Consider the following 11,421-nt stretch of genomic DNA (forward strand, 5'->3'; position numbering starts at 1 on the left):
GACTCAAAGATTACAGTTTCTGGGAAGAGGAACAGTTGCTTTTAGGAGCTAGATGTTACTGAGGAAATGTAGGACTAGGGGCATGGATTACCATCAGTGAATGAGAATCAGTCCTGGGAAACAGTATAATTATGTGATAAACTTTTAAAATACTGATACACTGGATTCATCCTTAGAAACTCTGAGGTTTACTTGCTTGTGGATAGCACCCAGGTATTTGAATTTTTAACAGTTCTCTAGAAGACTCTAATGAAGAGTTTTTAAGAACCATTATTCTTGGTACATAATTTTGATCATCATCTTTCATATAATATTTCAAGTTCTCAGAGTTTAGTTGCAAGGAATCAAGGAACAATGAGATCACCTGCTAATCTACTCAGGAAGCACTATGATATAGTTGAGTCTCTAGCTCAAGAATGATGTTTATCTTAGTAGAAGTCTTATGAATCCACCTTAAACTAATGTGTTATTACATGAAGTGCTCTGAACAACTCTGCTCCTTACCTCTCTCCAGTTCTCAAAACCTATCTTAAAGGTATGAACCAAGATCTAAGTCATGAACTTAGATTATCTAAGAATTTTATATCTAAACTTCCAGTCAAGATGGAGGCATAGGCAGACATGCTTTTCTCTCTCACACACACACAAGAAGAATCACAACTAACCTAAAAAAAAAAAAAAAAAAAAACAGCCAGAACTGCCAGAAAATCAAATTGTATGGGAGTCCAAAAACCAAGGATTTAAAGACCCATCCAGACAGGTAGAAGGGGCTGAGAAGGGGAGTCAGGGTGAAGAAGAAGCAGTGTGGTGCATAGAGACAGCAGCAGAGGCAATGGAATGGGTGGTCTCACATTTATGTGTAGTGGATAAAAATCAGGAGGGATACACTGGGAGTGATTGATCAAGTCCCAGGCCAGACCATGCAGCACAAGTTTCTAGCACTGGAAAGAGAAAACCTCATATCTTCTGGCTGTAAAAACCAGGGGCAGTTGGGGTCTTGGAAGAAACTGCCAGTTTCTCAGGAGAGTCCATTTAAAGAATCCACCAAGACTTAGAATATATGCAAATCCACCCACTCCAGGAATCACTATCAGGGAAATAGGTAGAAGGGCACTGGTCGCATATGGGAAGTGGGTGAAATGGGGCTTGCAGAAGCCAGGCAGCAACATTGTTTCCTCTCCAACCCCTCTCCCCCACACAGTGCCACAAAGTGATGAGGTAGTTTGTCCCACTGTGGTGAACACTTAAGACTCTGCCCCATACAACTTGACAGATGTGCTAAGACAGGGAATCAAAGCAGCTCTACCTAACACACAGAAATAAACACAGGGAGGCTGCCAAATTGAGGAGATGAAGAAATATGGCCCAAATGAAAGAACAGAACAAAACCCCAGAAAGAGAATAAAATGAAACAGAGATAGCCAAATGATCAGATGAAGAGTTCAAAACACTGGTGATCAGGATGCTCAGAGAACTCATTGAATATGGCAAAAACATAAGAGAAGAAAGAAAGGCTACATTAAGTGAATAAAGAAAAATCCACAGGGAACCAACAGTGAAGTTCAAATCAATGATTTGGAACATAAGGAAGAAATAAACAGTCAACCAACACAAACTTAAGAAAGCAATAATTTTAAAAAAATGAGGAGAGAGTAAGAAGACTCTGGGACATCTCCAAATGTGCCAACATCCAAATCATAGGATGCCAGAGGGTGAAGAGAAAAGTAAGAAATTAAAAACTTCTTTGAAAAATAATGAAAGAAAACTTCCTTAATATAATGAAGGAAATAGACATACAAGTCTAGTAAGCATGGACCCCAAGAGGACCACAACAAGACACATCAAAATTAAAATGCCAGAGGTTAAAGATAAACAGAGAATCTTAAAAGCAGCAAGAGAAAAGCAGAGAGTTACCTACAAAGGGATTCCAATTAGACAATCAGCTGATTTCTCAAGAGAAACTTTGTAGGCAAGAAGGGACTAGCAAAAAGTGTTCAAAGTCATGAAAAACAAGGACCTATAACCAAGATTATGCTATCCAGTAGAGATATCATTTAGAATGGAATGGCAGATAAAGTGCTTTCCAGACAAGGTAAAGTTAAAGGACTTCATTATCATCAAGCCATTATTAAATGAAATGTTAAAGGAAATTGTTTAAGAAAAAGAAGGAGATCAAAATTATGAATGTTAAAATGACAGCAAACACAACTATCAACCACTGAATCTAAAAAAACAAAAACAAATTAAGCAGTGAACCATAATAGGAACAGAATCATAGATATGGAGATCATTTGGAGGGTTATCAGTTGGGTGGGGGAAGGGGAAGACATAGAGGAATCAAGAAGTATAATTGGTAGGTACAGAATAGACCTACCTGGGGGAAGTTAGTTGAGTAGGGAGGAGGGGGAGGTTAAGAATAGTATAGGAAACAGAGAAACCCAAGAACTTATACGCATGACCCATGACTATGAGCTAAGGGGATATATTGCTGGAGAAAAGGAGGATACTGGGTGTAGGGAACAAAAGGGGGAAAATTGGGGCAACTGTAATAGCCTAATCAATAAAATATACTTTTAAAATAAAGAAAATAAAAACATTACACCTATCCATACTATTGATAGAAAGTAATTTTTATTTAGCTACCTGGTTGAGCAGAAGGAAAAGCACAAAGGTAAACTATCCATGGGATGCTGTGACCCCATGTTAAGTGGAATATTTAACTTCCTGATGTTATCTTTTTTTCCTATACTACCCTAACTTGTTCTTCACTTCTTATAGTCCCTTTGTTTTGTGCCCTTTTTGTATGTTTTTTAAATCTTTCTACATTTATTTCTATTCTTCTCTGCCTTTTTTTTCATTCTCTGCTATCTTCTTTGACTTTTCTTTATTATTTTGGGCAATATGGGGGATTGAGGGATGGAAGAGAAAATAGAGTCTAAAGATGCAAAATTTTGTAAGGTCCTTATAATCATTGAGGAAAGCATTTCATAAAAGGGGTGATGTTAAAAGGTATGCATCATATTTCAATACCAATAAAGTATAGGAAATAAGTTCCAATGCTATTAAATCATTTACTCAAGATGAACAGATTATAAAGTGGAAAATTACATATACCATATATTAATACACATTCCAAATGTACATTTTATTTATTCAACCAAGAATATTATTGCCTGACATTACTGCAAAAAGTTTGAATAATGCCACCAGCATCCTCATGGAAGAGTAATTTACAATGTATTAAGAGTCTAATCAATATAAGTAGGCTTTCAAATCCAGTACATACATAAACAAAATTCAAAAGAAATTATTGGAGAGTAAAGATTAAAAAAAATTCATTATCAAGTACAATCCTAGGTACATTTAATTTAGTACTTACTAAATATTGGTAAATGAATGAAATCTTTAATGATTCTTACAGAATTCAATTAAAAACATTTTTTTAATCCTTTTATTTTTGGAAGCAACACTTTGTGGAAGATGATCAAAACTGTCTGACACAATTATAGCTTTCTATGCTAGCAAAGTCTAGCATAGACTATTGCAGTGTTCTCTCTTCTGTGAAACAAACCATTACATAGACTCAATGTTTAGAAAATCTTTTTGTACTCTAGACATTTCCATATGTCTTTCTAGAAGAAGTCACACTTTTTCCAAAACCAGTGAGGCTTTGGGGAAAATATTCCATAAAACTATAGTATAACTGAATCCACTAAAATAACTTCATTAAACATGTTGATTGCATATCAGAGACCACAGATACTGCTGAAGTAGAATAAGTCCAAACATTGTGGCTCTGGAAGACAGGAAGGATTATATCATTGAGTTCCACAAAGGAAACTGTCTTTATGATTCTAATCAAAATATTTATTTTATCTTTTACCAATACTATTTGGAAGTTAAAGTGAAGTTGTGGAAAAAAACATAATCAGCTGTGAATTACAAAAAAATAGTCCTTTTTTTCCCTCTTACTATACCTTTGTCAGTATTTTAATGGTAAATATACTTTCAGAATTTTGGTTTGCTTATATAAAAATAGCAGGGATTTTGAAACCATTTGAATTTAAGCTTTAAATGATATGGTTTGTTACCCCCCCCCCACTTTATTGTAAAGTTACTTTAATGTCTAATACAATATACGTTAGATGTATAATAAAAAGGATTCTATAACAGATATACATCTTATACATATTCATTCATTTTTTCTGAATTACTATTTGTTTAAATATTTATACCCCTGAAATATTATGTTTCTTGAGAACAGAGCATACTGTAGTCAGAACTTTATCTCCAATAACAAGGACAATGACCATATATAAGAGACATTTGATAAATGTTTGTGTATCAGATATCTTAGTTGTTTGTCACAAAAAGACTACTGTTTTAGCTCTTTATCGTGACACCTCAAAGGCAGTCAGCTGCTTCAGGATGAAGCTGAACATCTGTTTCCCAGACACTGGTTGCCAGAAACTCATTGAAGTGGACAATGAATGCAAACTTTATACCTTTTATGAGAAGTATATGGACACAGAAGTTGTTAGTGATGTTCTGGGTAAAGAATGGGAGGCTTATGTGGTTTGAATCAGTGGTGGGAATGACAAACAAGGTTTCCTCGTGAAGCATGGGGAAGGTCTTGACTCATGGCCATGTCTGCCTGCTGCTGAGTACGGGGCATTCCTGTTATAGACCAATGCAGTTTGGAGAAAGCACAAATCCGTTTGGAGTTGTATTGTGGATGCCAATCTCAGTGTTCTCAACTTGGTCACTGTAAAAAAAATCGGGAGAAAAATATTCCTGGTCTCTCCGATACTACCAGGTCTTGTTGCCTGGGGTCTAAAAGAGCTAGCAGAATTTGAAAATGTCTTAATCTCTCTAAAGAAGATGATATCCACCAACATGTTGAGAGAAAGGCCCTAAACAAAGAAGGCAGGAAACCTAGGACTACAGCACCTAAGTAAGATTCAGTGTCTTGTTACTCCACGTGTCCTGCAGCACAAACATTGGTGTATTGCTCTGAAGAAACAACATATGAAGAAAAACAAGAAGAGGCTGCAGAACATGCTAAACTTTTGGCTAAGAGAAGGGTGGAGGCCAAAGAAAAACACCAGGAACAGATTGCCAAGAGACATAGGCTATCTTCTCTGAGACCTATCTCTACGTCTGACTCCAGTCAAAATGAGATTTTCTTGAAGGAATACATAAATAATAACACCAAAAAAGACTATATCATTTAAAATGTTTAGTAGATATGGGATAGAAAAAATCTCTATTCATTAATTATTCTCAGTAGTAATCCTAGAGCAGGGTCTCGGTCTATGGACCACAAGACTTATGAAGTCATAGAATGTTTCTGGTTATTTCATTTGACCTGAAGATTGTTTAAAAACTATAGCTAGGCACATGATATGCCTGTAGTGGTAGCAATGGGAGAAGTATAGCTCCTGTTGTTTTATTCCAGGATTGTTTCACACTCTATTTCACAACGTAAATCCTGAGTACATTTGAATTTATGAGCCTTACCTCCTGCAGTACAAAACTGTAGGATTGAAAGAGCCACAGTAATCTATCTGCCTCAGCCTAGATTCTAGAAAGTATCTTTGTGATTCTGCAAGAATTTGTGGCACATACAGATACCCTCTGTGTTCGCAGATTCTGCATTCACAGGCCCAACCATCCACAAAGTGAAAATATTCAGAAAAAAAAAACAGGTTAGACAAGATCGGGCGCATTCAGGGTGGTATGGCCACAGACAGCAAAAGAATGGATTTAGAATGGAAGGGCAGATAAAGTGCTTCTCAGATAAGATCAAATTCAAGGAGTTCATCATCACCAAGCCCTTATTATATGAAATGTTAAAGGGCCTTACCTAAGAAAAAGAAGATAAAAAAGATGAACAGTGAAAGGACAGCAAATTCACAGTTATTAAGAACCACACCTAAAACAAAAGCAAACTAAGAGGACAGCTAGATCAGGAGCAGAACCATTAGAAATGAAGATCACATGGAGGGTTAGCAACAGGGGAGTGGGAGAAGGAGAAGCGGGCAGAAGGTACAGAAAATAAGTAGCATAGATGGTAGGTAGAAAACAGATGGGGGGGCAAGAATAGTATGGGAAATATAGAATCTAAAGAACTTGAGACACGTGGTCATAAACTAAAGGGGGGATGGTGGGGGAGGGGGTGTGCAGGGTGCAGGGTAATGAAAGGGGGAATAGAACAACTGTAATGGAATAATTAATAAAATATATTAAAACAAAAGAAAAATAAATAAATAAAAACAGGTTACCTTGTTGCCATTGACTACAATGTAGTTAGGCCTATGATGGTTTAATCTATACTAAACATGTACAGGTTTTGTTTTCTTGTCATTATTCCCTAAACAGTACAGTATAAAAACTACTTACATAGCACTCATATTATATTATGTATTAAATATAAGTAATCTAGAGATGATTTAGAGCATGCAGTTGGATATGTATAGCTTATATGAATATAATACACCATTTTTACATAATGGACTTGAGCACTTATGGATTTTGGTTTCCATGGAGAATCTTGAAACCAATCCCTCTTGAATATAGAGGGATGACTGTATTATTTTCAACTATTTTTATTACAGTGTGACAAATTACCACAAAAGTAGTGGCTTAAAACTAGACACATGTGTATGTTTCTGTGGGTCAGGAGTCCAGGCACAGACTGACTGGGTCCTCTGACAAGGTCCTGCAGGTTGCATCCAGATGTCAGCTGGGTCACATTCTGTTCTGGACTTTGAAGTCTTCCTCCAAACTCCAGTGACTGTTGTCAGAATTTAGTTCTTTGCAGTTGCTGGAGTGTGTCCTGCTTTCTTACTGGTTATCCACCAGCTGCTGCTCTCAGACCTTCACAGACCACATGGTACCTTGCTATGTGACCCTCCCACAGGCTCTCCCCTAACACAACACTCTTCTGTAAGGCCAGCAAGAAAATCTCTCTCTTCAAGAAGGGCTTCTGTTTTTAAATGACTAATTAGGTCAAGCCAACCCCATATAATCTTCCTTTTGATTAACTCAAAATCAATTGATTTTAAACCTTAATTATAGCTTTGTAATGAAACCTTTGAAATACCTCACTTTTGCCATATAACATAAGCTAATCATAGTTACAACATCCCATCATATTCAGTGGTCCCACCAAAACTCAAGAAGAGATTATACAGAGGCCACAAATCTTGGAGACCATCTTAGGATTTTTACCTACCACAAGGATAGATATCTTTCAGATAATCTTGTTTTCTAGCATATAAATTACATTAAGATATATATGTATATATGCACATTATATATAAGTATGTATTATATTTGTTTAGTTTAAATATTATAGATCCTTAGATATGCATACATGCATAGTATACATATGTGTGTATACTTGTAGGTATACATTTGTAGATATATATACATGTTTTTTCCTTCTGTTTTTTTTTCTCCTCTACTTACCATTCTCTTCTTGCTCCTTCTTCTTTCCTTTTCCTCTTCTTATTTTATCTATTCTTTTCAATTAAATACCAAGTAGAGTTAATCTATATTACTTTCCAAAAACCAAGAGACTGCATTATGACTTTGAGAAATGAGGCTGCCGTTTTCAATATTATTCAAGCACCTACTAGAATACTATGGTAGGCCATGTGTTTGCATTCTATAACTGAGACAGAAGTTACTTTTACATTGGAGATCTCTTGAGAAAAAAATCCATGTATCCTCTTAAACATGCACACTTTTATAAAGAAAAATCTACCATCTGTAGCCAATTTCCTTAAGTAAATTAGGGATATTTTTAGAGGATTCACAATAAAGTGAAATTAAGCTTGATAGAGACAATTCCTTATTAGTTCAATAAAAATCTCTACTTTAAGAAACTGGATTAAAGTGACTTTGCTCAGTGCATTTGTCTAATGGTTTTTTTCAAGGTTGTGGAGCTTGAGAAGATAAAATGAGTAAGAAACTGCACTGTAGAGATTTTCCTATCTAATCAGAGATTTAAAGGCCATTTTGTTCATAAATATTCAAGAGTAGGAATTAAAAAGAAGATTTTGTATGGTGCATGCTTTGAGATGGTAAGAAAAGCAAATGCATGCATCAGAATTGGGGCCACTGATCAGTCTAAAAGGAGAAAGAACACTCAGAGAGCCTAACTCCAGGTCAAGGCCACTTCCATGATCAACCAGTTCTATCCTGTAAGACATGATCTTACTTTCTTTACATGTGGATGGCGGATAATACTAACTGCTCTGTACACTTTTCAGGGTCATTGTAAGTAACCAGTTTGACTTAATGAGAAGAGTATGGACATACATTTCAGAGAGAATTTGTTATAGTTTTGGTCTTAGTACTTTCTGGTTATATGGACTTCGACAAGTTATTTACCTAACCTTAACCTAAATTCCCTCCTACGGAAAATAATGCCTAATGTCAGGATTATTTTAAGGATTAAACAGTTTATAGAAACTAAATGTAAAGTTCAATTCCTAATAACATAAGATTAGAAAGATCTCCCAACTGGGAGCAAAGGATGCTGGGTTGAATTTATTCTGCATGTGTAAGAACAAAGTACAGAGAACACATATTTTCACAATCTTCCACCAACCTCAATTCTTTACTTCAGAACCAAATGACTGAAATAGTTAGAATTTGTTCTGTGATCTGAGAATATTGAAAATGATTCAATATATATGAACTTTGTAATTATTATTTTATTTCATCATTATTTCAAAATATTATAATCAACATCTTGTATTGATTTATTATACAGTGTAAGAAATAAATGCTTCAGACCACCCTTCCCCCAATAATTTTTTTTTGTTTTGTGACTTATTCACTATTTCTAGATCATTATTACTTCATGTACAAGATGGTGGAGGTTTATCCATGCTCTAATATTTTGTATGTGAAAAAGCAAAGAGTTTTTTAGTAAAAAGATTCCATCTTCTGTTAAAATTTTGCAAAGAATATGCTTTAAAAATCATTTAGTTATTGGTGTGATTCTCTGATGGATAACAGAGGACTTTCCAGGTAACAAGGGGAAAGAAAATTAACTTTGAATCTACATGTTTAAACTGAAGAGACAAGGCTCCTTCTGTTTCAAAGTGGTTTGCACAAGTTCAGCATGGTGCATTCTGCCATGAGATCCTCATTGAAATACTCTGCTGAACCTAAGTTGCTGCTGAGGAAGACAAAAGACATCCACTCTCCTACTAAAACAGTGCCAGATTTTCAATGAAAGTGAAGTTCAGACTAAATACTGCCATGTATATTGCCACTTGTAAGTCATATTCTTACTAATAAGCAGGCACAGAAACACTCATATGACCTGTTTCTGTCAGCTTAATAAAGTCCCAGTTCCCTGTTTTTTTGAGATTAATCAATCACTTTCTGCATAAAACAGTCCCTTACCCAACAATATTTTAGAGGCACAATACAGTTAACTGAATTTTCAACACAGCCAATGAGAATATTCTAACCCGTGACTATATTAACATCATGCTTTAAATAACATTCTAAAAGATGAGTTGTAAAAGCCTTCGGTGACTCTAATATCCATTACAAACAGTGGTGGGCGGTTTAAAGTATTTTAATAATCTGCGTATGTTGAATATAACTAAATTCACACATAATTTACAGGCATATTCTTCAATGCTCATTAAAAAGCCACTAAATTCACCAGCAGAAATCCTCTTCTCACATTTATTCACAAAGCCTCTAGTAATTATCAGAAATAATGATAGATGAAACACTTGTAGTTGCCTTTTGATCAAGTGTTGTCACCCCTCAAGTGTTTAATGTATTCCCTTAAACACTTAAAGGGCAGTTTCCTAGTTAGGAAACTGTCCCTTAAGTGAAATTAAATTAACACACGTATACCATCCTATCTCTTATGCTGAAATTTTTAGTGGATATTTCCATGTTAGAACAACTAGAATTGTTTATCTCCAACCCAGACCTCTCTAATAAAGTCTAGACTCAAAGCATCAGTTGCTACTAAACCTAATCAATAGGCTCCTAATTGGTTCCTGTTACTGCCCTGAACCCCCTATTGTCTATTATCAATATAAGAGACAGAACGATCCTGGTTCCTTTGGTAGAAATTCAGATTTGCTCACAGTAAGGGTAAGATTTTATCATCTGTTCAGTGACTTTTTATTTCCCAGGGAGTGAAAATGAACATCATCACCAAATCTGCAAGGCCTCTGACCTCTCTGATCTTAACTCCTACTGCCCTCTCCTTGGTCAGTGCACTTGAGCCTAAGGCCACTTTAATTTTGTCTCAGTGACATCAGGCATACCACCACCTTAAGGCTATGAGACAGTAAGTTTCTCTCTGCCAGGAGTTCTCATTCCCCAGATATATACATGCTTCGAATAGTAAGATATATATCTGTGGCGATCAATCACCGCAACCATCTGGTAACAAATTAAAGTAAGAGTCCAAAATCAAAGTGTCAGCAGAGCCAAACCCCTACAGGCTCTGGGAAAGAATCCTTGCCTTACTTCTTCCAGCTTCTGGTGAAAGGGACTTGTGGCCACATCCCTCAGGTCTTTGCCGCTACAATCACATTTCCTACTCTTCTCCCTCTATAAAATTTTCTCTCCTGCTCTCCTACAAAAACACTGTTAGAAAATTCGGGGCCCACCCAGACAATCTAGAATAAACTCTCCATCTTTGGGTCTTCAATTTAATCACATTAGGAAAAATTTTGCCGTGTAAGGTAACATTTACAGGTTCTGGGAATTGAGAATCTGACATCTTTGGGGGAAGCCGTTTGTCAGCCTGCCACAGTCATCTTCTTAGGCCTCTACGACTACCTACCACTCTTGAAATTTCCACTGCCCTTTCCCACAGCACTTCCTCTCCCCATCTTTGTTTTTTCCCTAGCATTTTTCACCTGATGGCACTCCATTTATTTACTCACTTATTTCACACATTATTTAGCTCCTTCAGCCTAAATGTAAACACCATGAAGGCAAAGTTATTATTATCTGCTCTAGTCACTGTTTTTTCCATAGCACAATGTTGAAAAATACCTGCCATATAGTATATTAATTTCATGAATATTTTCAAGTGAATAGATGGACAAATAAAAAAAGAGGTTCAAGGTATTTCAGATGAATGGATAATGACTTTAGTGCCATGGTTTTCAAACTGTGCACTGCAAGAGGCAAACTGGTATGCTACAAGAATGTTTAAAACATACAATATATTACTAGTCAGGAGCACTGACCTCTTTTCCCTTAGATTGTCAAATTTTTTAAAAATTATAACAGCCAACACAATAGCCATCTGGTGTGAATGAATCAAAATTATCCCTTTTTTTGTCAGATCAGCAAAAAATATATAAAATATATTTGCAATGTGCTGCAGAATTTTAGTAATACATTTATTTGTGTCAT

General features: G+C 35.8%; 1 non-coding gene across 1 annotated transcript; it reads left to right on the plus strand.

The window, feature by feature from the left end:
- The first annotated feature begins 3,461 nt into the window (after positions 1-3,461).
- On the plus strand, positions 3,462-3,592 carry LOC119040554 (small nucleolar RNA SNORA28). The gene has a single exon (XR_005080885.2). It is a non-coding gene; the product is annotated as a small nucleolar RNA SNORA28 (small nucleolar RNA).
- The last annotated feature ends 7,829 nt before the right edge of the window (positions 3,593-11,421 follow it).

This window comes from Artibeus jamaicensis, unplaced genomic scaffold (genome assembly GCF_021234435.1).
Source record: "Artibeus jamaicensis isolate MK-2021 breed Jamaican fruit bat unplaced genomic scaffold, CSHL_Jam_final contig_387, whole genome shotgun sequence".
NCBI classification, from domain to species: Eukaryota; Metazoa; Chordata; class Mammalia; order Chiroptera; family Phyllostomidae; genus Artibeus; species Artibeus jamaicensis.